The sequence below is a fragment of the Protopterus annectens genome, chromosome 13.part0 (assembly GCF_019279795.1).
Source record: "Protopterus annectens isolate FY-2018-M chromosome 13.part0, PAN1.0, whole genome shotgun sequence".
NCBI lineage: Eukaryota > Metazoa > Chordata > Ceratodontiformes > Protopteridae > Protopterus > Protopterus annectens.
In genome coordinates, this window is record NC_056747.1 from 561120194 (window position 1) to 561144529 (window position 24336).

Consider the following 24336-nt stretch of genomic DNA (forward strand, 5'->3'; position numbering starts at 1 on the left):
ATCCCAAGAGACATCAGGCAAATCATCTGGAGAGAAAAAGACTAAGAATAAATCTAAAACAAAGTCTACTCTTCAATGTTTCCCTTGCAACTAGACAAACTGTCAACTTAAGCACTCAAACCATTCACTTCTCAGCCCGGCACTTGCTCAAAACTCATAGCAAGCACTAATAAACCTTAGCACTAGGACCCCCCCCCCTTTATACTGTAGAGAAGGACAAGGCTCTCGATTCGACCTTACCAGCCAATCAGTAAAATAGTTCACTGTACCTATCCAGGCATGTCCAAAGGGAAGTTTCAGGTGTACTCTCCGGTCCAACTGGTGGATCTGGGCATTTTGAGGCAATGTTACAACTGCCTCATGTACACAGACAACCCTCTCCTCTTTCCACCAAACACTAATACATGCGAGAGATGCAATTATACAGCCAAACTGGAGGCTAAGCTCTCTCAACCCAACACTGGACAAGGCAGTCAAGAGGAGAAGGGAATTACTTGCATCACACCACCAGTCTCACGCAGACCTATGAAACCAGCACCGGCAAAAAACACACATAAATGCACAAAAACATACTCAGAGGCTCTAAATAAAAATCTGCAAAAGCAACAGAGACCTCCAAAGCAGACATCCAAGCAACCTCCACCCCCCAACACAAACCATGAAACACATACTTCACAAAACCAGTGTGGCACACAATCAAAGCCCTTAAGGCAAAATAACATACCCAACACACTAGTAATATGTGACTCTATAGTCAGGCACACTGACGTCCCACTCACTAGGCTAAACAAGGAGAAGGTTACTGTTAGCTGCCTGTCGGGTGCCAGGATCCGCCACATAACACAAGTAATCAGGTCACTCCAGAACAAGTACAAATATGACTCGTCAGTGTCCATGTTGTGGTGAATGACCTGAGCTATACCTCCCTGGACTATATGAAAAAAGACATGGAGGAGCTCTCTGATCACATAGTCCAGGCCGGTATGACCCTGACCCTGAGTAGCATCCTGCCCTCACCAAGAATGATACCACGGTATAGACAAAAATTATCAATTTCAACAACTGGCTAAGCTTCTGATGTCATTCAAAGGGGATCCAGTGTCTGTCAGCCTGGGATGACATGCTCAACAAGCCACGCTGCTTCACTAGACATGGCTTGCACCTGTCATTCGTAGGCTTTCGAATACTGGCCAAGGCTCTTGCCACCCCCATAGTGCCTCTTTTAGGCAAGGCTCAAAAGACAAACCCACCACCATAAATAGCACAAGTAACAAAAAACTGAGGGTAATGCTACTCAATGCCAGAAGTCTAAACCTCAAAATGCACTCACTTGAGGCACTCCTCAGTATGGAGAAAAATCGATATATGTGCAGTAACAGAAACCTGGTTTAAGGTTCCAGAGAGCACCCCAGCACTACCAGGCTACAACTCATACCATACATTTTGGCCACAAAACCTGGACCAAAATACAAAAGGCGGGGGAGTATCCATATTCATCAAGGATACCCACACCTTCAGGTAAGTGGCACAGCATGATGCTTCAGAGATCATCCATGTGCAACTAACAATGGGCAAAACTGCTATTCAAATTATAGCTTGCTACAGATCACCCACCATGTACCAGGACCCCCATTCCGCATTCCTGGAAACACTGGGAAACATAAAGGTCCTACCAAATACCCTGATAATGGGCGATTTCAATTACCCAAACATTAACTGGGAGAACTACTCAAGTAAAAACTCCCTTGCCCAACATTTCCTAGAATTTATAAACTCAAACACACTGGATCAACTGGTCAACACCCCCACCAGAGGTGACAACATATTGGACCTGGTCATCACCAACATGTGTGACCGGTGTTCCACACCAGACATCAGCCCCTCGTTGGTTAGATCTGACCATAAACTAATCACTCTGGATATCCACATTCCACAACCAGCCCCGGTCAAAGAAACCACCATGAAAAACTTTTCAAAAGCAAACTTCACGTTACTTAAGACCGAGGTGGGACGTTTCAAAGCCCCCATGCTAAAGGATAACGCTGTCCAAGCTGCAAAATCCTTTACTAATGCACTCTACGGGCACCTATAAGAATGCATGGATCATGCTAGCCAAATAAAACCAAGACTCACGCCTCCAAGAAAAGGAAAGCATCTGGTGGACCCCTGCCATAAACAAGCTATACAACAGAAGGAGTAAACTAGTACAGAAAAGAGTAAAATCCCAAGAAGGGAAGACATCCCTGATCAGTATCAGCAAGAAACTACATTCCCTCATAAAATCATCCAAGGCTAGCTTCGAAAGAAAAATTGCCATGGACTCCAAAGATAACCACAAGGCATTCTTTAGCTATGTCAAGAATCTAAGTGGCAATTCTCAGATCTGCTCAGTTAGTGCAGAATGGCACAAAATACACTGAACCGACCGATATAGCCAACATCTTGGCAGACAGGTTCAGTGCAAACTTCACCCCCCTCTCACCCCCAAAAGGGCCCATAACTATACCAGAAGAGTGTAGTGCCCCTGAAATCACAGACACTCAGGTTAAAACAGCCCTCTCCAAAGCCAAAAACACAGCATCAATGGGACTGGATGGTGTCCCAGGCTGCGTCCTACACGAGCTCAAAGATGAACTAACCCCTCACCTAAACACACTGTTTAAGCTCAGCCTCTCCACAGGCTATGTGCCCAGAGTGGCGCACAGCAACGGTTATTCCACTCCACAAAGGTGGAGCCACAACGGACCCCAGAACTATCACCCTATAAGCCTGACTAGCTTGGTCTGCAAAGCTATGGAGTGCATCATCATGGATCTCATTAACAGAGACATTGGGAACCTCCAAACACTGGACCCTACCCAGTTCGGCTTTGTTAAGGGCAGATCATGCCTCCTAAACCTGGTGGACTTCTTTGAAACACTTACCAGGGCTATGGACAAGGGAAAGGTGGTCCACAAAGTCTACCTAGACCTCGCAAAGGCCTTTGACACCATTCCCCACTCAGGTATTATAGACAAGCTCACCAGCCTGAACATAAACCTCTATGTCACGAGATGGATTGCCAACTGGCTCACATTGCAGGAGCTAGGTCCGACTCTAAACTGGTTACAAGTGGCGTTCCCCAGGGCTCAGTCCTAGGACCCCTCCTGTTTGGCATATACTTCTCAGAGGTACAGGCAAGCACAGGAGGACTATGGCTGACCAAGTTCGCAGACGACTGCAAACTAGGGGCTATAAATGGACTCTTCGGCTGACACAGACATCCTCCAAAAGGGTCTCACTGAGACAGATAAATGGTGTCAAAACCATGGCCTCAAGCTAAATGCCAAAAAGTGCATAGTCATCCCCTTTAGAAAAAACAAAGCACCCACAAACTACCACATAGGTGGTAGCCCCCTAAATACGAAAGATGTAATAAGGGATCTGGGGACCCAAGTAGATAATAACCTCTTCTTTAATAATCACATTGCCAAAGTGGTTAGAAAATCCTTCTATGTGGCCCACCTAATCACAAAACGGTTTGCATCCAGATTGAAAGAGGTCATTGGGCTCCTCTATGCATCACTCATCAGACCCATCATAGAGTACAATGCTCCATTTGGGATGTACCTTACAAGACACCTGCAACAACTGGAAAGACCACAGAAGTACCTCACCAAGGAGGATCACTGGCCTCAAACAGATGCCCTATGCAGCTAGACTGAAGAAACTCCAGCTGTACTTGATTGCATACCGCCTACTCAGAGGTGATCTCTGCCTGACATACAAGGCCATGTCCAACCCAGAATTGATGGACATGCTCCACCTAAAAAAACCCATATCCCCTCGAGCCACATGCTACAGGGATCTACACCTCACCACAACAATAAATAGGATGTGCTGGAGGGATAGATTCCTGTCCCAGAGACTCCCCATGCTCTGGAACAAGATTCCAATCTACATTTGGCAGAGCTCCTCACTAAACCCTCTTCAAGAGAAAACTTGATGAGTGGATGGGAAACAGAAAGTTTACCCTGGGGATCACTTCAATGGCTCTGCTGGACAGAGGCACAGGGAACTAATCTAAGGGGGCGGCAAAAGCAAACACATTTCAGCTAGGCTTATAAATGCCTTCTGGCAATAGCCTAGTACCTACCTATGAACCTATAAGAATAAATTCTGGTATAGAATGGAGTTCCTCCACCCATCTGCAATCTTTGGGGTTGGGAACACAAACTTATCTAGCCTTAACTGAGTTGTCTGGAGATGACAGAGGATTAGAGATGGACTTTTCTGAGCCATATCCAAGTTCACAGGAGTTACTATTGATGACGGGAAGGCAGAATATCAGTACACTGGATCAAGAACAACCTGCAGTTTTGAATGCTCAGTCATCCACATGAATTTTTATCTCTTGCAGTATTCCAGTGGGATCTTTAAGTTCCTTAATTTCCCAACCAGCAGCCAGGTGGGGACTTCCAAATCAAGTGTCTGAAACCCTTGTGCACAGACATTAAGTAAAGACCTGATCATTTTTTTCTTTTCATGTCATGAAGGGCTACAAGATCAGTGTGATCCACCTAATTACATAACTGTTTATTTCCTAGCTGAAGCTAAAAGATAATCTATATGCCAACACATTATTAGAAAAGAATATTGTTGACTCAGGCTATTCTCATCTCCTGCTCACTCATTACTGTAGGATAGTAAAGTAATTGTAAATTAAAACAATTCATTTATACAGAGAAATTAAGTCAATTCTAATATATGATTTATTGAATGAGTCATTTGTCTGGGATTAATTCAAGAGGAGTGCTGCACAAATCTGTCCAAGTGTCCATATTACACTAGTGAAACTGAGTCAGTTACGGATTTTTCCCCAGTAAAATACATTTATATTGGGTTATCAATTATTGTCTGTGGCATTACTCTTATCTCACTAACTTGTTAAAAATGGTTTTAGTTAATCAATGTAAAGCCGTTATATGGAACGTAAAAGGCCTAAACTTATCTGCTGAATAAGTTATGGGTTTTCCCAAAAAAATATGTTCTTACACTGGACTAACAATTAAAGTTTGATTTAAACATCTACTGCATTCTGTTATTCCATTCAGTTTTTAAGAAATGGTTGTTTTAGTTCTCTCTCTAAGAAACAAGTACTCATGCATACCTGATGTGCCAAGGATGATATAATTTTGGTAAACAATCCTTTGTTTCAAAATGGAAGATATATTAGCCATGTTCTGAATGTTTGCTAACATCTCTGTATTGAGTGTCAACCGTCAAAAACAATATATTGCCTTAAATAATGCAATTCTCCACCTTACAACAGAGGTCCGGCATACAGGAATTGTATGTGGAGTTTATACTTTTCTTGGAATTACAGTGTCCTTCAAACATAGCGACTTAATATCGGATAACCGTATTCCATTAATTAACTACAGTCAGAAGACAAAACTATGGGAAGATATAAAACTATCATTTTTATCCAAAATAGCTAAAGTCAACATGATACTTCTCCCAAAATCCTTGTTTTTAGCTGTATGAATTCCCTCCCTAGACAAAGCCCTCCCTACCAGAAAATTTCAGACTTTAATCATGTATTTTATACAAGACAGCAAACCCCCACCCCCATACAGCCAGAAAGAAAGAAATTGATGGCTAAGAAAGAATATGGAGGGTTAGGACTTCCTGATCTAACTTTCTTTGCTCTGGTGACTGACATAAGACATTTCATACAAGCCAGGATACAACTGAGACCTATGTGGGTTCTACCAGAAACTATTTTAATAAAGATTTTATGGACATCTCCTCAAATTGAGGGAAAGAACAGTATGGGACCCAGGTGGACATGAAAGAAAAATAAGACAATCACTTAATAAAGCCTTGAAATTAAATTCAGCAGTGACTAGATGAGACAGAATATGGGAAATGAAAATATGAAAGTAGAGAATATTATTCTATGGGATAAATGGATTATTTTGGTTTAGTACGTTTCAGTACTTAGTTGAAATCCCCATTTCAGCAGTGGGCTGGTGAGAAAATATCTGACATATTACAAACATTTTTGAACAGACATTCAATCAGGGATGATGTTAGCATTTGGAGGTCCCCTACAAGTGTCAAGTTGGGGATCCCCTAGGCACCCTGTCACTGCCACACGTCCTAAGCAACCTTTTAGTTCATGCTGCAAAGTTTAAGGAAGTATGCACAGGCTGAACAGTAGTTACAATGTTTTTACATTATGACAGGCCTATGTTACACGCTGTGGTGACCCATCTCACAGAGGGACATTAACAGTGACTGACATTTAGTTGCAATGATGATTCATTACAACAACCCTATGTACAGAAATGGCCTTAGGTGAAATGGTGCCCTACACGAAGGGCTCAGTGGCACCCCCATTGCCTGCTGTTTCATTCCACACACAATCTCCTGCCCCCCCCCCTGTTTTCTCCCAATTCCGAGTTCCTCACACCACACACATTACTTTTTCTTCCTTTTCTCACATGTTGCCTTACTCTTCAGATTCTTCAAGAAGCCATGACTTTTTCTGCACTATGAATTTCATTTTATTATTTATTTTTAAATAACCTTTTCATCCATTGACAATTTGTACAAAATATATAATTATGGAAAGAAATTCAGTGTTGCTGTTCAGCTATACTTTTCCTTTCATCCTTTCAACACACTTTACCTGGCCAAAACAGCACAATTAATAACTGTGTAGGAAAAAACTCAATTAAGCGAAGGTTCTGCAGGCCAACACATCCCAAGAAGCTATTGGGGTTTTTCATGCCCTGAGGTGCATTTTAGAGCATTTTCTCAAACATTTGATCTAGTGGAAGCCTAAACAAAAACAATGAGTAAGAAAAGAATTTTGGTTCTATTTTTTTTCTTTTCTTTCAAGAACACACAGGTTGCGCCCAAGGATTAATGTTCAAAGCTGACAACAGTAGCGCACAATAAACTAAGGCAAATATTTGACAGGATACATAAACCCTATTTTGGAATGCTGCCTGCCTGCCTACCTACCTTTACCTCCCAAAAAAAGTCAGTCATTATCTTTGCATCCCTCTGTTGTTAGATTGGGATGAAAGCAGAATTCAAATGGCCACAGTCATGTATTCCAAGTTGCTGCTGTCATACATATGCAAAGCATGCCTCCTCACTCCTTACCCCCTACCCCCAAAGGCATACCCAGAGGTATATGCACCTCATGTCTGACTGTAAGGGAAGTGAAAAAATAACGATCACAGTAATATATTCCAGCTTGTTGCTCCTAGATAGTTAACTGCCTGGTACACAAGTTATAGTCACCTTCTTTGCACACCTCTGAGGTGTTTGAGAAAAGTAAAAAATGATAATCACATTGCCCCCAGCCTCAGCACAAGCTATAAATACCTCTAGTGCCTACCTCTGAGGATTGATAGTGAGGAAAATTAAAGATGTAATAACCATATCATCCCCAGCTTCCCACACAAGCCATAGCAAGAATCTGTACACACCTCTAAGCAGGGTTGGTTTTAGAATGTGTGCAGTTGAGGACTGAGCCCACCACTAAGTTCTTGTCAAAAGCCATTTATACATTCTGGGGTTTAAGGGCCACTAGAAACCCTAGACATTCTAAAGGCTCTAATGTTCTGTGATATATATTTTTTTTTACTTATTTTTGAAATATAATTGCTTGCTAACTGCATTTTTTCTTTTAACTGTCAGAGATTTTATATATGCAGCATTATTGTGTGTACCCACAAATAAAAATCAGTGATATTTTTACACACACACACACACACACACACACACACACACACACACACACACATTCTGCATGTTCACTTTTAGGGAAACTGGAGGAATGCCAATTTGCCTACTGCATATCTTTATGGTGCTGGAGGAAACCAGAACGCATAGCTAGAGACACAGAGACATGGAGGGCATCCAGACTCCACATAGGAAAAGCCACTGCAAAGGACTCAGCCAGAGCAAAGCACTGTGAAATGGCAATGCTACTCCCAGAATCACTGTGGCAATGAGCAGTTGTTTCACATACACCCTCTTCCTGCCAAACTACCAAAGTTAGTTACCTATCATATGCAAGGTCTATGTTTGTGATGGTAAGTAAAAGAGATTATAGTAAACTTGCTACCCTTAAAATGAACTGCCGCCACATCCCATTCATAAAAGCATAATTGCAGTGCTGATGATGTTTGTGATAGAAAGTGAAAGAAATTATAGCCAGCTTGTTACTCTTACACTACAGCACACACACATACAAGCATAAGCCATAGCAATACACGTTTTACACTGATTTCAGGAAACAGCAGTATATTGTGTAACACTAGTACTGCCCCACCACATCAGTGACTGCTGTTTAACAGTCATCAGGAATAATACATATCTGTCATTGTCCCTGATTTCACAGAATATCCCTGATTTTGCCTCAATTTTGCCCTGTCACCTGTTAAAATTTTGATTTGGTGATAAATCATTCATATTACAGGCAGTCAATAATGCCAGACAGAGTTTCATATTTTCACTGTTCAAAAAAAAAAAGGATATTAGTGCAAAGTGTGTTAATCTATTAAATTTTCAAGTGAATTAGAGTAATTTCTAAAAAAGTGTTCCTGATTTTGAACATTTATTCGGGTATTATTTTTGATTTTGCCCACAATTTTTTAGCAAAGAAGTTGAGAGTTATAGTGTCCTGTCAGTATTTATAAAACTCCATGAAAGAAAACCATTCATGAAGATAGGCAGCATCTTCTTAAAATCCAAGTATAAAGGATAAGGCCAGATAAAATCACTTTAGCTAGCAGATCTAGGAGACTCTGTCTCTCTGATACCCTCCCTGTGGGAGGAATAAAGATACCTTGTTGAAGTTTCCAGTAGTTTATTCAGTTAAGTGGGTAGATAGACGAGAGTTCTTGTTCTTATTACCCACAGGGAGAGTATCAGAGAGACAGTCTCCTAGATTTGCTAGCTAAAGTGATTTATCTGGACTTATGCTTTATACTCTAGTTTTGTTAGTCCTGTCGCCCTCTGGGTCACAGGTGGAATACCAGACTTCACTCGAGCCCTCTGGGTTACCCCTGTTTTCTCTTCTTAAAATCCCTTGTAAGCACTAAAATCAGTTGTTCTGGGATGCCAATATCTAGTGTTTACCTCACTTATGTTTATTCACTGATCACCGGCTTTATCCTAAAAGGGTCATGTTCACATTCAGGGAAACTGAAGGAATGTCTATTTGCCTACTGCATGTGTTTGAGGTGCTGGAAGCCAGAGCGCATAGCTAGACACACAGAGAAAGGGAAGGATAAAGTGTGTAACTGGAGAATTATTTCTCCTCATTTTTGCCTATCCAGCAGCAGCAGGGGTCCAGGGAAGTAAATATTGTGGGACGAAATATCCAGGGAATTGTTATGGCTAGGCTTGTATAGGCCTTAGGGTCGATAGCCTAGAACCAACCTATGAACCTATGATTAGGGGGCCCCTGCACCCAGCTTTGACAGTTTTAGAGGAAAGAAGACTCACCAGCAGGACTTAACTAAGTCAAGGACACTATGTCAGTGGCAATACGTTTAATGAAATTATGACGCCTACTCTTATTGTTACTACAACCAGAGATGGCTTTGAATTTCAAAGAAGTAGTGCAATCCATAATATTCTTCATCTCAAGAGTTGCTACCTACTTGATTTATTAGGTAAACAAGATTGCTGTACTAGTTTTTGTTGTTTTGACAAACATGTAACAAAGCATCAAAATAAGATAACTTGCAGTTACTGGGGGCTGACCACAGGGTTTGATGGTGCTTTAAAGCAGCTACGCATTCAATAATATACAGAAACAGGCATTTAGTAATATACATTTATCAATACATTTGTAATTAGATTGCATTCATATGAAATAAAGGCAACTATTACAATATAAAAGATACTTATACATTAGTAAATATTGAACACTGAGCATTTGAAGAGGTGTTAGTGGGTTTGCCAAATACATAATAGACTATGTAATTAGTGCTTACAAATTCAAAGAAATGTAAATGAGAGAAGGAAGTATGCAGGGCAGAAAATATTAATATTGTGATAAGAGGAGGGGCATTTGAGCAGGTTCAGAAACAATTATATATGGCTATCATAAGGTTTATACTAAAAGTATATTAGTGGGGTGGTGAACAGTATCACAAAATACGTATACGAGTCAGAGTTGCAAGTAAAACTATTCAGATATTGGTGAAGACTGGTTGTGTGGAATAGGATTCTGAGCAAAGAGAAGTGCTTTGATGATGTGGCAAGCTGAAACGTACAATGGCATTTATCCTGGAGATACATTAAGTTCGGTACACTGACATTTCCAGATTGTACCTACAGCATAGACCTTCAATTCCTAGACCTTCAATTCACTTTCTGCAGCAGAGCTGGCTATACCTTAACAGATTGATAGATGAAGCTTTAGTTGTGTTTTAAAACAGATTTACATTCTGAATGGATTTTAGTGGTAGTGGGATGTGGTTCCATAGTTTAGCTAGACTATTTGCATGAAGAAAGTCACCTGCAGTATTAGATGATTTGATTACAGTGATTAGTAATTCAAGACTAATCACTATATTACTGAAATAAGAAAGTGAGAGAAAAAAAAGTAAATGTGAATAGCAACAAGCAGCTAAGGCAGGGATAATGTATCAGAGATATTAAGCCTGGCAGAAAAAGTGTCAGCCAAACTCTAACCAGTATGCAGTATAACTCAGCCTCTTGCTGTTCAGAGGCACACAAATTTAAAATGCATTCAGGTTGTTTTGGTGGATGTGAAATGAAGTTCTCCTAAAGCACTAAGGATGACCTAGATAGCAGTATTATACTTAATGGTAGGTACACCTTCTATTCCCATCTATAGCTAATGTACTTTAATAACATTATAAAAGGTTACAATGGGCCAAGCAATACAAGTGACCCACTCAAACTTTCCAGTCTGTTAACTCATAACTAATGACGGCAGGATCCCGATAGGCACTGAGTGGGGCAGAAAAGATACATCAGCTGCCTACTGAGATACTATTCTTTCATAATACACATATCAGTCAACATCAGGCCTTCTATGTAGCTAACTAGAACCATATACGATAAATACAATAAGATTATAAGCTTGTTTGTGCTGGAAGAACCTCATGTTTTAATGAGAGGGTGATTCGAAAACATACAAGCACAATTCTATGTTTTGTTACATTCAAAGCCAGGCCTTGAAAAGGGTAAAGAACTAGCACCATTAAAGAATGTTTAATATAATTTTCTGTTTTTCTTTTTCAGCCAAAGTATCAAAAATAAAACAAAGTATCACATTAATGAGATAGATTTTTTTGCATTACATTTAGTAATAATCTTGACAATTTAATAGTCAAAGTGCACAGAAAAAAGCAAGCATCGCACAACCAGTAAACACGCACGCAGACTGTGACTCATCTTACTTTGATCAGTTCGTTAGGCATACGCTATTCAAATGTTGGCTGAATCTATAGCAGAGTTCCTGGCCTTTGCAGCATATTTTGTATGCAATCACCATATAGCAGCCAAACAGCACTAGACCTTTGATACTTATTTCAGAGCAGTCCATAATTATAATCTTGCACAGGCATCATATAATGAAATATCTGATGAGTCTTCAGAGTACAGGCATAAATATATGTTATACATTTGATTAACAATATGTCTGTAATTACCATACAGTTTATGTTATGTTGTTTCAGGATGGAAAGTAAATGACTATTTATGGGGTTATTAGGAAAAGTCTATTACAATATGAATGCATAGGAGTACTGTGGACAGAATGTGATAAAAACCTCAGGTGTTCTACTTTATTTTGAATTAGTATTTGAATACAATGCAAGTCTTATCAACCAAGCGATGAAAATATGAATAAAAATATTTCTCTAAGAGCATACCTTTCAACCTATAACAGCATGATATCTGGAGAAAGCCAAAAATAATGAGGACAAACACCCAAAATCAGAGACATACTTTAAATCTAGCTCTTATAAACATAAACGTTGCTAGAGTAACAGCTATTGCAGGAGCAAACATTTTCAGAAAGAAATGTGCATCATTATCCTCCTGCGAGTTCACTCAAGGATTTGACAGAAAAACAACTTTCGTGAAGAACAGACCAAAAACACGAGGCACAAATCTGTACATTATGCAAAAATCTGGACAGTTGAGAGGTATGTCTAAAAGGGTTAACAACAACATCCGTAGAGCAGGGCTTCTTCATTACATTTTTCTGGGTTTGGCTTTGAGTCAGAAAAAAAAAACTGTTCTCTCTTTTCTTGGCAATAAAAGGACTTTCTGTCAGCACCTTTTGGCAAGGCTAGCTTTGTAACTGAATGCAATCTTTCGACATGGAAATAATCACAGCAACAATGATTTCTAAGGGTCTTCTTAAAATCAACATATCACTTCAGTGGAACCACACAACTCTGGGCATCAAAGAAGACAAAAGCCAGAATGTAATGTGATATTGTCTTTTCCTACAGAAGGAAACCAGTGTTTTCACAGACATCATTATCTATCATTTTGTACAACCTCAGTATTCAACTCCATTTGTCATCTACAGGGATTCTTGAGTTATAGATTATAAATATCTTTTTAAAGTGCAGTAAATGCAGTCATGGTTAGTGGGTTCCTAAGTGACTGGCTTGTGATTAACCACACAGGATTCAGGCTATGTTGTAAAACACATATCCTGCACATTTGTATCATCTTCCACTGCCATAATGGGTGACTGTGAGCAAGTTATCTGAGCAGACCTAAGCTTCCAGATCATTCCTAAAAACAAGCAATCATGTCTGGTGGCCCTTAGCCAATTATCAAAGAATAAATAATTATCAGAACAAGAGTCAGTGATATGGGGATGGAATTAAGATAGACACTAAATTCCTTGGTGCTGAATTCTATTAACAGACATTTCACAAGTGCAAGAAAGTACATTTTACACCACCACTACACTATCAACAATACTAGAGAATATCTTTTGGCCAGGCTGTCCCACTCACAGACTATCCCTCCAATTTTATTTCCTACTGTTCCCCAGTTGTCCTAAACTCACACATTCTTGTTAATACTGTTCAAGGAGAAACCAGAGGAGAAACATACTTGAGGTTCTAGCAGTGTGACATACCTGCTATAAAAATAGTACAAACATAGGATGACACAAATGCAGAGGCAAGGTATATCAGCTACATTACCAGTGAACAGAGTTTAAGAACAAGTCTAGTCATCAGGTACGACAAGCCTGGGCAATCTGATGCAACATGCAACACAAGCAACTAAAAGAAAATAAATATGAGGGACTTTTTAAGCCAGGGTCGTTGGTGATTACTGGGCTAAGGACACCAGGGGGCTTTTTAGGCAGAGATATTCTTCCCAAATGTGTGACAGTTCTTGATACCCTAAGTTTTTTAAGGGGTATATATAGGCTTGAGCCTGGGTGGTCAAGCATTTACCAGTTACCTCTATCTAACACAGACATAGGTGCCAGACCAGGGGTAAATTTCCGATTCTCCATCCACTAGTCCAAGTTACACTTGAGTTGGGTTAGGGAAGCACACTGCTTAACATGGATGGAACCCCTGTTCCAGAGAAGAGGTAGTCTCTGAGATGTATACCTCTCTCTCTCTCTCTCTCCAACGTCTCCTATTTATGTTGCAGACTTGGTTTAGGTCCTTAGATTGTGTAATTCTAATGCTATATGTTCTGCATATGTACAGCAGGTCCATCACAGTATGCTTTGAGTAGACAGGGCTTTGAAGAAATATGTGTAGACATGTTGTCTATGTCATGTATTCTTTTGTGACAAACATCCTTGGATGCTCCAGTTGTTGCACATGCCTCAGCAAATACATACTGAAGGGGGCATTGTACTCCATGACTGGTCTTATGAGGGCCAAGTATAGTGAAACAATGGATACTTGGACCTAAATGCCATATTCTTGCTTGCAAGTTGTATGACAGAATGATTTATTTACCACCATTGAAACATGATTGTCAAATGACAGTTTTCCTGTCTACATGCATTCCCAAATCCCTGACCACTGGGTCTACTCTTAAGGGTGTTTATCAATGTATTAGTTTCCATGGATAGCCATCTTCACAAAGGATACTATTATGCATTTCTTAGCATAGAGTCTTAGGCAGTTGCTATGACACCAATTATTGGTATGTTCAAGGCCTTCTTAAGGAGTATTTGTATCTTAGGGGGATACTATGACTGCACCTACTTTGCAATCATCTGCAAAGCTAGGTGCCTTTAATGTTGACCTTGACTTCAGAAAGTAGATGCCAAAAAGGAGAAACCCCAGCACCAAGCCGTGATGAACCCCACTAGCAACTGTACATTTTGTGGTGGTAGACATCCCTATCCTAACTTCTTGGGTTCTATCTTTGAGTCAGCTGTCTATCCAGCAGGTGACACTAGGGTTTATATCTAATTTCATGTGTTTGTCTACAATGCCAGAGTGGGGTACTCTATTCAATGCTTTGGCCAGGTCAAGGTAGACAGCAAGCACTACTTTGCCCTCTTCCATTATTTTGATGATCTTCTAAAAGAAGTCCATCAGGCTAAGTAGGCATGATCTTCCCTTAATGAAACCAGGCAGGAAATCTTCAGACACTGGCTCCAACTCTATGTATTTCTTTATCATTTCCATGACAATTCTTTCAATAGCTTTGTATATAAGGCTAGTCAGATCTATGGGTCCGTAGTTATCCAGGTCCATATATATACCCCACCCTTGTGCAGAGGTTATGACAGTTGCAGTCTTCCATTCACTTGGCATGAAGTCTGTCTGTAGGCTACAGTTAAATAGTGAATGTAGTGGTCCTGATAAGTCATGTTTCATGTTATTAAGGAGGCATCCTGGGATATTATCAGGGCCCATTTAATGCAATCCTCTTGGCCCTGGGACAGTGCATTGAGAACCTGTTCTATAATACTACTTGGGAAAGTTATGGTTTTATGTATTTAATGATGGGTGTCTGGGGGATGGTGTGGGTAAAATTAGAGTTAGAGTTAAATTTGTCAGCCAATAGATTTGCTATATTTTCCAGCTCAGTACTGGTGGCTCCATTTACAATTACTTTGTCACACTGCTGCGTATTGCCTTTGACATTTCAGACATAGCTGAAGAATGTCTTGTGATTGTCCTTTGCCTAGGAGGATATTTTTACATAAAATTTGGTTGTGGTGGACTTAATTAGACCCCCAAGTTGCTTGCTTAGATCGATGAGGGAGGTTTTACCTTGTTGGGCATTGCCCTTCATAATTATTGCCATGATTTTTTCCTTTTGTTATATAATCTATTGATGTTCAGACTTCATCAAAGCTGATCCTGTGCTTAATCAGGGTGGGTACAGCTATCTTTATACAGCCATTTACATGTTTTTCATGAAAAATTCTGGATAGGCAGCATTTTTGTCAGAGTTTTGGGGGGGGGGTAAAATGTTGCTAGGATGTCACTTAACAGTAGGAAGTTTGCCTTATAATAATTCCTAGAGGTTCCATGGTTAGCCAGGGTCATGGATTTTATTTTTATTTGAAAGGAGACAGCTTTATGGTCTGACCTGACCAGTGAGGACATTACACTATGGATGGTACAATGTTCTGCCATATTTACAAGGACCAAGTCAAGGTGTTAGTACCCCTGGCAGGTGGACAGATTAGCTAGTTCAGGCTGTTGCATCTACAAAGTCCAAGAGTCTCTGAGCCTGCATGTTTGGGGTTATGTACAGTTCCCATTTTATAGTAGGGTAGTTAAAATTACCCATGAATATAGTGTTGAGTTGAATGGGGAGTGTCTTCAATACATTTAAGTATATGTTAAGGGTTCCCTGAGTCATACAGGAGGACTTATAGCTTGGAAGGCTAGACTATGGGACTCTACCTATAATAACTTAGATGTGGAGAAGCTAAAGTCTATCATACTGTTTGACCAGCCTTGAGGTGTGCTTTTTATGTATATTGAGACACCTACACTGCTTATCCCTTCCTGTGCAGTAGCTGGTCTAAATGTGTGGAAGGCATTACAGCGCAGCTGACTTACAGCTGCTTCAGAATGCAGATCCAGGATGCATTCCAACCAGGAGACAAACAGGTGAGAGTGGGGGAAGTGTGTTTGCCCTCATTTCAAGAGGGAAGACCTGAGGACAAATACACCAAGCAAATTATGAACCAAGGCAGCAACACTAGTCATGTAAGGTGCACAGAAGGGGCAGGGCTAATGAGGAATTATAATATGAGAGAGCAAATCAAAAAGACAGAAATTTTAACCTGTCTGGAACACCCATTTACACATCCAGACCAAAACAAACACAGTTGTCAAGAACTCTTGCTTAGTGCCAGCTGTGGAATCATTCCAAACTTGTGCTTCTTTAGGAGAATGAAATAGGGGATTATGGAAAAAGCATTCTAAGGTCCACAAGAAGATAAACAGAAGGAAAGGCATCTATAAAGTAGAAACATGACCTTCAGGAATAAGGTCAAGTGGCTGACATTTCTTTACTAGTATCTTAGGACATAACAAGTATTAATTAACATGAAAGCCAGAGCAAAAAAAAAGTTAAGCTAAGCACTTTTCATGCCAGTTGGAAAGAGAAATATCAGACCATGTCACAAACATATCAGCAGTCACAGTTAAAATCACACATGCAGAAAATATAGGTATTATCCATTAGGCATAAATCTTGGAGCTAATTAGTCTACATCAGTCACATTACTCCATCTGTGATGGGAATGTTTCTTCATCCATAAATAAAATGCTCAGAACTTGTATTATGGATCCAATGTACATTTCAAACCTTATTCTCGCGATGTGTTTTATCACATATTAATCAAGCTTCAAGTATACATAGCCTAAAGCATGCTGAAGAACTATATTAAAATAATTATTTAATCTGTTATTCGTTTATTACTCATTAGGAACAAACATCTTGAAAAATAGTTGTTTAGCTATATATTAGAACTGGAATGCTACTCCCCTGACATTTTCATGGATGAAAATAAAACCCCAAATCATTTTAGTTTTGCTCTGTAGACCAATGCATAATCATAGTGGAGCATGGCTTTCAGACTGCTTTAAAAAAGAATAATCATGGTTTCAGTTGTACAATACCCTTGGCTTCATCTCATGCCTCAAAATGCACTCTGATATTATACTAAAACATAGCCACCGTGCTTTATTCTTTAAATAATAGATTAGTTAAAACAGAGGATATTAAAACTATGTCTTGCAAACAATTGTACAACTGACATTTAAAGGGGCATGTTACTTATGGCCTGATTAGCAATATGAAAGCTGGAGGGAGAGAGAATGTGGCAGTTTGGTGCATGTGAAATTCAGGCTGAACGTTTGTCATTCTCATCTTGAAATTTTACCCGAGGATACAAAATCAGATGGCAAATTTACTACTGTAACTCTTGAGATGAGGACAGCTAACAAAGAGACATACCTCTCAAACTCTTCACAAAAATATGGGACACTGTGCGATGAAGAGGCAGAATACATTGTATATACTCAAATCAGGGATTAGAAATGTAAAACATGCTGGAGTTGAATGTATTTGTGGGTATAATGTTTTTGGATTACAGCAGATAATACACTACTAAAGTCATTCTTTTAAATGTCACTGAAGAAACTAAAATAACACCCTTTCCCCATGGTATAGAGAGTTGCTGAGACTTCAGACAAGTACTGTACCCCATAATGTGTGACATTTGAGAGGTATGTATAGATGCAATAGAAGGATAATGCAGTTTCACAGTCCATCACAGGTCAATGGAGTACAGAAAGTTCATCTTCAGCTGGACTCAGCCTCCATATCATGTGGTCAGCTTTGAGGCAGAACATATATCAATGACTTGTACAATACTGCAGAAAGCAGGTCAGCACTACAACATCCAGATAATTTCATACAACTGTTGTCATGCAAGCTATTCACACGTAATAGTAGTTACTGCCTACCTATGTCATAATATGCAATGCACGATATATGGAGGTTGCCTGCTACAGTAACTGTTTTACAGCATTATAAACCAACTGAAAATGCATCACAGCCCCAGATCTGCAAATAACAAAGTAACACAGTACTAATGGAAAAGTCCACTTTAAAAAAATTAAGCACTTCTGTTCCAAAATCAAATAAAAATGACTGCTAATATAATTTTTAACACCATTGTCTTGAAATCCAAAAATGAAGGAAAAATGTGAGCTGCAGTAAGCTTTTATAACGTAAACATATCTATTTCTTGTCAACAAATGTGAATAAAATAATCAAAATGCATGTACTGTAAAGAATAAACACCTGGTATTGTAATTACCAGGAAATGGTACTTTGAGCCATGTATGAATAATTAGGACCTATTGAGCTTTACCCTGAAGGACATAATTATTCATACACACCTCTCGAAGTACACTTTTGTAGTAAACATTATTATAATAACTATTATTCTCTATGAGATGTAGGTGTTCACTAATGTATTCATAGCATACAGCAAGGCTTTTTCTGTACTGGATAGTCTATAAGCATGTCTTGTTTGAAGTCAGATGATTATATATTAGAGAGTTACTTACAGAGGAAACTTGGGCAGAAGATATCAAGAGTGTAAAGATTGTGATCATTTTAATTAAGATAATGTACGCAGGAGTTAAAACTGAAAACTGCACAATGAGGCATGCACCTGCAAAGAAATATGTTTTCACTGTACATTGGCCTCACAGTTCGCTTTCATCATAACTAAAGGTCAGAAGTTCTTATGTATGTGCAAACAGAAATGAGAGCTTGCCTTTAAAGACATAACAAATGCTCTCAAAAAAGTTATACAAATTAAAAAATGTTTCCTTATAAATTTTTTAACCTTATTTTTCTTACCTCCTCATTTCATCACTGTGAGTCAATCTTCCAAAGAATACAGATAATATTAAATCAACGGTATGATTATATCACATTTTTTAATTTAAAAAACACAGCCTTGAGAAACAGAACCATAAACAGGAGGGCAGCAATGAAGATGTACAAATCTAAGATATTTATCTTGTTTATCTATACTCCTGGACAGACCATATACAGATGTATGTTAAAATGGCTCAGCTGCTGTCTACAATCAATTAACTCACAACTTCTTGTACATGAGGTGCCTGCGCGTAATCCAAGCCTCCAAAAAAAAAAAAAAAGGCATATTAAATTAAGGCATATGTACGCACGTATCACTAATATACTACTCCATTTTCCTTAGTTACCCAAAAAAGGCATGCATAGAAACTCTTCTACATTTACCGTGTCTCTAACAGTGAAGCTGCAATCTGAACTGACAGTTTATATCTGACATTTGACACAGATAAAGGAAAATAAATTATTCAACTGGTTGTTAAAAAATATATAACATGGTTGATATAATCATAAATTTAAACATCAGTGATACATAAACACAGGAGCATTGCAAATGTACTAAACACAGTCATTTATACCTCTCAACCTCTTAATGCAAGAAATCTGGACAAAGCCTAAAATAATGTGGGGACAAAGGCCTAAAAATAGGGACAAATTTTAAATATTGCTCTTACAAACTTAGAAAGTTGCTAGATTAACAGACTTTGTGTTAGCATGCATTTCCTGAAAGATATTAAGTCTGAAACTCAAATGTATGTAATTATTTAGTGACTTCAATCCATAGTGATTTGCCAGCAAACCACAAAGTTTATGAGGAACAGGCCAAAACTATGAGGCAAAAATCTGGACTTTTTGTGAAAATCTGTAAAGTTGAGAGCTATGCAGCCAATATTATATTTCAAATTGAGCAAGTATGCTTACTTTAAACCATTCATTTACATTAATATTTCTTCTGCAGAAGGTCTTAAAGTCCTGTGCTAGGAAAATGGCTGCCAATTTAAGCTGAAAAGTTTGTTTGCTGCAGAAATATGAAGCTGGTGATCCAGCCATACTACTTGTTCATCAGGTCAAATATCAGCTGTATAAACAATTGTCTAATCAAGTTGTGTCCTCACTAATGAGTCTGCAAATTCTTGTAGCCAGTGGTACAGCATAAACTACCACAGAACGATTTAAGGTAACTGGCAATCAGTTTGCTCTGATCAAACTTGTTAAGGTAATAATCTACCTTTAATGACACCGTTTCTGGTTTTAGTCAAGTCTGCATAAAGTTAAATGCTATGTGATGCAAGGAACACCATGCTGTACTGAAATTGTACTGATCTATGCATAATACCCCCCAAAAATGACAGAATGTGCTGGATTTAGGAATACTAAATGTACTTCAAAGCAAAATCTATATCCAGACAAAATTCCATTATCTATGCCAGTTTAGTTGTCAAAATAATGTAATTTCATAGATGTCAGGTAGCAAGTTTGCCATAGACCTTAAGGAATCTAAAAGGGCAATACAAACGTAAAGCAAAACAATTAAATTCAGAAGCTTTATTACAGTCATTATGGATTGTGAACAGTATGCAAGATTGTTTCCTAATGTGCAGCAAACCTCTGATTGAAAGATATCTGAACAAAGCCAAAAATAATGGGGGGACAAAGGTCCAAAATCAGGGTTCATTTTAAGTAATGCTTTATGTACTAGGAAATTTGTTAAAATAACAGATTTTGCATTATCGTGCATTTTTAAAGGATATGAACTCAAGTTCAAATGTATGCCATTATTTAGTGACTTCAATCTTCAATGATTTGAGAGAAAACCACAGATTTTATGAGGAACAGACCATAAATATAAGATAAAAATATGGACCTTCTGTGAAAATCTGGACATCTGAGAAGTGCCATAGTGACTATGACACACACCACTTTTCCAGTTAATGTTGGAGTAGTAAAGCTAAAGTGATACCCTGTTGCCTCCTCCCTGTGGGTCAGATTTTGTGTTTTGGGGATTGTTTTTGTAGGTCAGATTTTGAACGGTCTGCTTTAATACCACTGAAACTGTGCTGTATTCTGGGTAAATGAAGTACAGCATACCTCTCAATTGTCCAGACTTTCACAGAATGACCAGAATTTTGCCTCATATTTTTGGCCTGTTCCTCATAAAATGCGTGGGTTTTCTGACGAATCATTGAGGATTGGAGTCACTAAATAATGACACACCTCAGAGTTCCAGACGCCATGTCCTTCAGAAAATGCATGCTAACACAAATAATGTTACTTAAACAACTTTCAAAGTTTATAAGAGCAATGTTTAAAATTTGTCCCTATTTTTGGGTCTTTGTCCCCCATTATTTTATTATTTATCCAGATTCCTTGAGCTATGAGGTTGAGAGGTAATTGATAATGGACTGAACTAACATCCCTGATGCCCAGGTTCGGAAGTATGCAGCATACGAATTTTGCATTTTATGTCTAGCCGAGTCTGACTTGTAAAAATAATGGGCTTCAAAATGTTAGCAAACAAGAAGACTCCTACCCAGTTTTTTATTACACTGATTTTCAGCAAAGCAGTGCTGCAACAAAGGCACAAGTCCTCTTTCTTCTACTGTACTGACTGGATAAGCTTTACAGTCCTACCATTAGATCTATATAATGCAAGGTATGTTTTCATTCAGCTACTGACAGGATTCTGGTAAGCGTGATCCAACATCGGGTAGCTAAAGGATTTTACCCCTTATATACCATTTTTCATACACCTAACAAGTATGGCATTATGACATTCCAGGGACGGTGAGTGGACTTGGTGAAATGACCTTGGACCGCAGTTCTAGTGTTGTCTTGCTTTTCGAAAAGTAGATCGGAGATGTGAAACTGTGAATATAGTATTACGTTTTGGACCTAGTAAAATACTATATTTCTTGGTCCGGACCGATGTACAGTTGGGTACCTAGACTATCCAACTGTGTACGCGTCATAACACATTACAATGTTCTTATAATGATTAATTTGGAATTTGCTACACTCATATCCGTACCTAGTTAAAATGGTTATGCAACTTATTACACAAATATCACTTCTGGAAATAAGCTCATGAAAGATCAGCTATAAATATTCCTCCATTTTATAACATTAAGTAAGATGATTTTTTCCGCGCTTAACCTTCACCCACACCATGCAAATCGTGCTGTCGTGTTAACCCCTTTGTACAGTAAATTCCTGAAGACATTACAGCTTTGCATTTAAGTATGGTTTTGGGCAAACGATAGCCTGAGCTATGCAACTACATACTGTACGTTGGGAAGCTGTACTGAATATATATAATGCATTGGAAGAATAGTTACAGGAACATTTACGTTTGAAGTACTTATTTCTATAAAAAACGTCAAATCCAAATCCCACCCAACAACAATACCCCCCAGATGTCTCAGAAACAGGTAGCTTGTTTCAGTGTTCTAAAGTTTTACAGATTGCCTTATATTCTGAGGCCTTAAGCCGGTTTATTATACTATTATTGTGCTCCAAGCATTTATGATGAGTGAATATTGCTAAGCAAGTTGTGATACCTTGCAGGGCACAGCTACGACTCGCCATATACCAATAAAACAGTATTTGTGTTAAGCGCAGTAGTGTGTTTGGCAGTATATGCAGCTTTCAGAACATGGATAAAGATAAGCGGAATTTCGTGGTGCAAAGTGAACCTGAGGTTACAAAGCCCCCCCCCCCCCCCCATGCACATGGAGACAGATACCAGAAGCTGGTGACGGCGGCAAAAATCACTTGAAATAGTAATTAACCTACTTGGATTCCCTCTCCAAGAAAAAATATATATATATATATATATATATATATATATATATATATATATATATATTTTTTTTTTTTTTTTAAAAGCAGTGATCCAAACAACAGGTTGGATAAAGTGTGTGTGCGTGTGTGTGTGTCTGTGTGTTACATGCAGGCAGCCTGAGAAAAAGGAGTGGAAATGTTTTGAAATGTAGGCACATACTATGCAGCCACATCTGTCTCTCCAAATACTGTATGTCTGCTGGTTTGTGAACAAGAAATTAAAACCTGAGAGAGTTAGGCTACCTTGAGGTATAGTATCCTGCCACCCTACTACGGCAACCCCCTCCCCAGTCAGTTGCAGAGAGCACTCACTCACCTTTAATTCTGCACAGTGCTATTCACGTGGCTCGGGGGTGGGAAATGCTGTCGCCCCTACACCTTTTCTGGAAGATAATGTGCTTAATACACCTGAATGTCTCCAGTTTCGAAAAAAAATCAGGTTACAATTATTTCCAGTTTTGTGCGCCCCTGCAACAAATATGCCAGGTTTTTAAATATTTCCACAGGAATTATTCCATAACGTCCCCCTAATTCAGTCTTACTCGGCAAAGGTGGCAGCAGACACTTGCTGCAGACCTGATGCTGGACGTCCGTAGCGCCAGCGCTGAGATCAGTCCGTGGGCAGTAGCAAAGCGTGGAAGTAGCCACCAAAATGCCCCATAGCCAAAGGCAACAACAGCACCAACAGTAAACAAGGGATCGGATTCCCGGACAGCGCCATTCATCAATGAAGTGTCTCCTCTGCCATGGTCAGACAAACTCCCATTCCCACACCTGCCTCGTCCCAGCGCTTATTTTACTGGGTTTAAAAGCTGAAGGGAGCAGCATCAGTGATACGGACTCCACATGTTCCTAAATGAACCGCCTTGCTCCACAGAGGGGGAAACGATTCCGAAGTCTGTTACAAGTGAGCCGTGCCGAACATCCGTGGCGCTCTCGTCGGCCGGCGCTCAAACTCCGTCACACCTCCTTTTAAATCAACACCTCAGCCAACATGTTAACCCCTTGGGTATCCTCTTAATTCTACCAGAAGGCAATCAGGTCGCTGTCACATTCACACACAGTACACCACAACATTACAGCCTTTAAGTAACCAACGATTATCGGCGTGGGGGGGGGGGGCACATAATGGGGTATGTTAGTGTTTCCGTTTTTCTGCAAGGTGTACGCTAAGCGTTAACGATCAACCTGTAATTTAAATTACTTTACCTGCTAGGTTGGAGAATTTTTGTTGACAACATATTAAGGGGTACGTTAATTTGGGGTGGGGGACGAGGTTCCTTGCAAGTCATACACACAAATTTGTATTTTAGGAAACAATGCTGTATCGTTATAGACATATACACATACCAAGCACAATGTCTGGTATCACACTTCTAAGGCAACATCTGTGTCCCTAAAATCGAAAAAAAAGTTTTAAATACAATTTTTAGTAGTGAAGGTCAACCATACTTAAGCTCTGTGGTCTACGAACCTTCACTGTTGATGAACATTGTATGACCTTCACAAAACAGCTACAGGTCATATATACAAGTCATAAATCTGAAAGCTCCAATTTCATCCCCTCACTTTGGTACTCACCAG

The 24336-nt window shown here is 39.3% G+C and overlaps 1 protein-coding gene across 1 annotated transcript in view; it reads right to left on the reverse strand.

Annotated features, from left to right (window-relative positions):
- Positions 1–23738, reverse strand: part of CALN1 (calneuron 1) — a 1476296-nt gene extending 1452558 nt beyond the window's left edge. The window contains exon 1 of the mRNA XM_044054204.1: positions 23069–23738. The gene's annotated coding sequence lies outside the window, so the exon portion shown is untranslated. The remainder of the gene's footprint in view (positions 1–23068) is intronic.
- Positions 23739–24336: the final 598 nt, after the last annotated feature.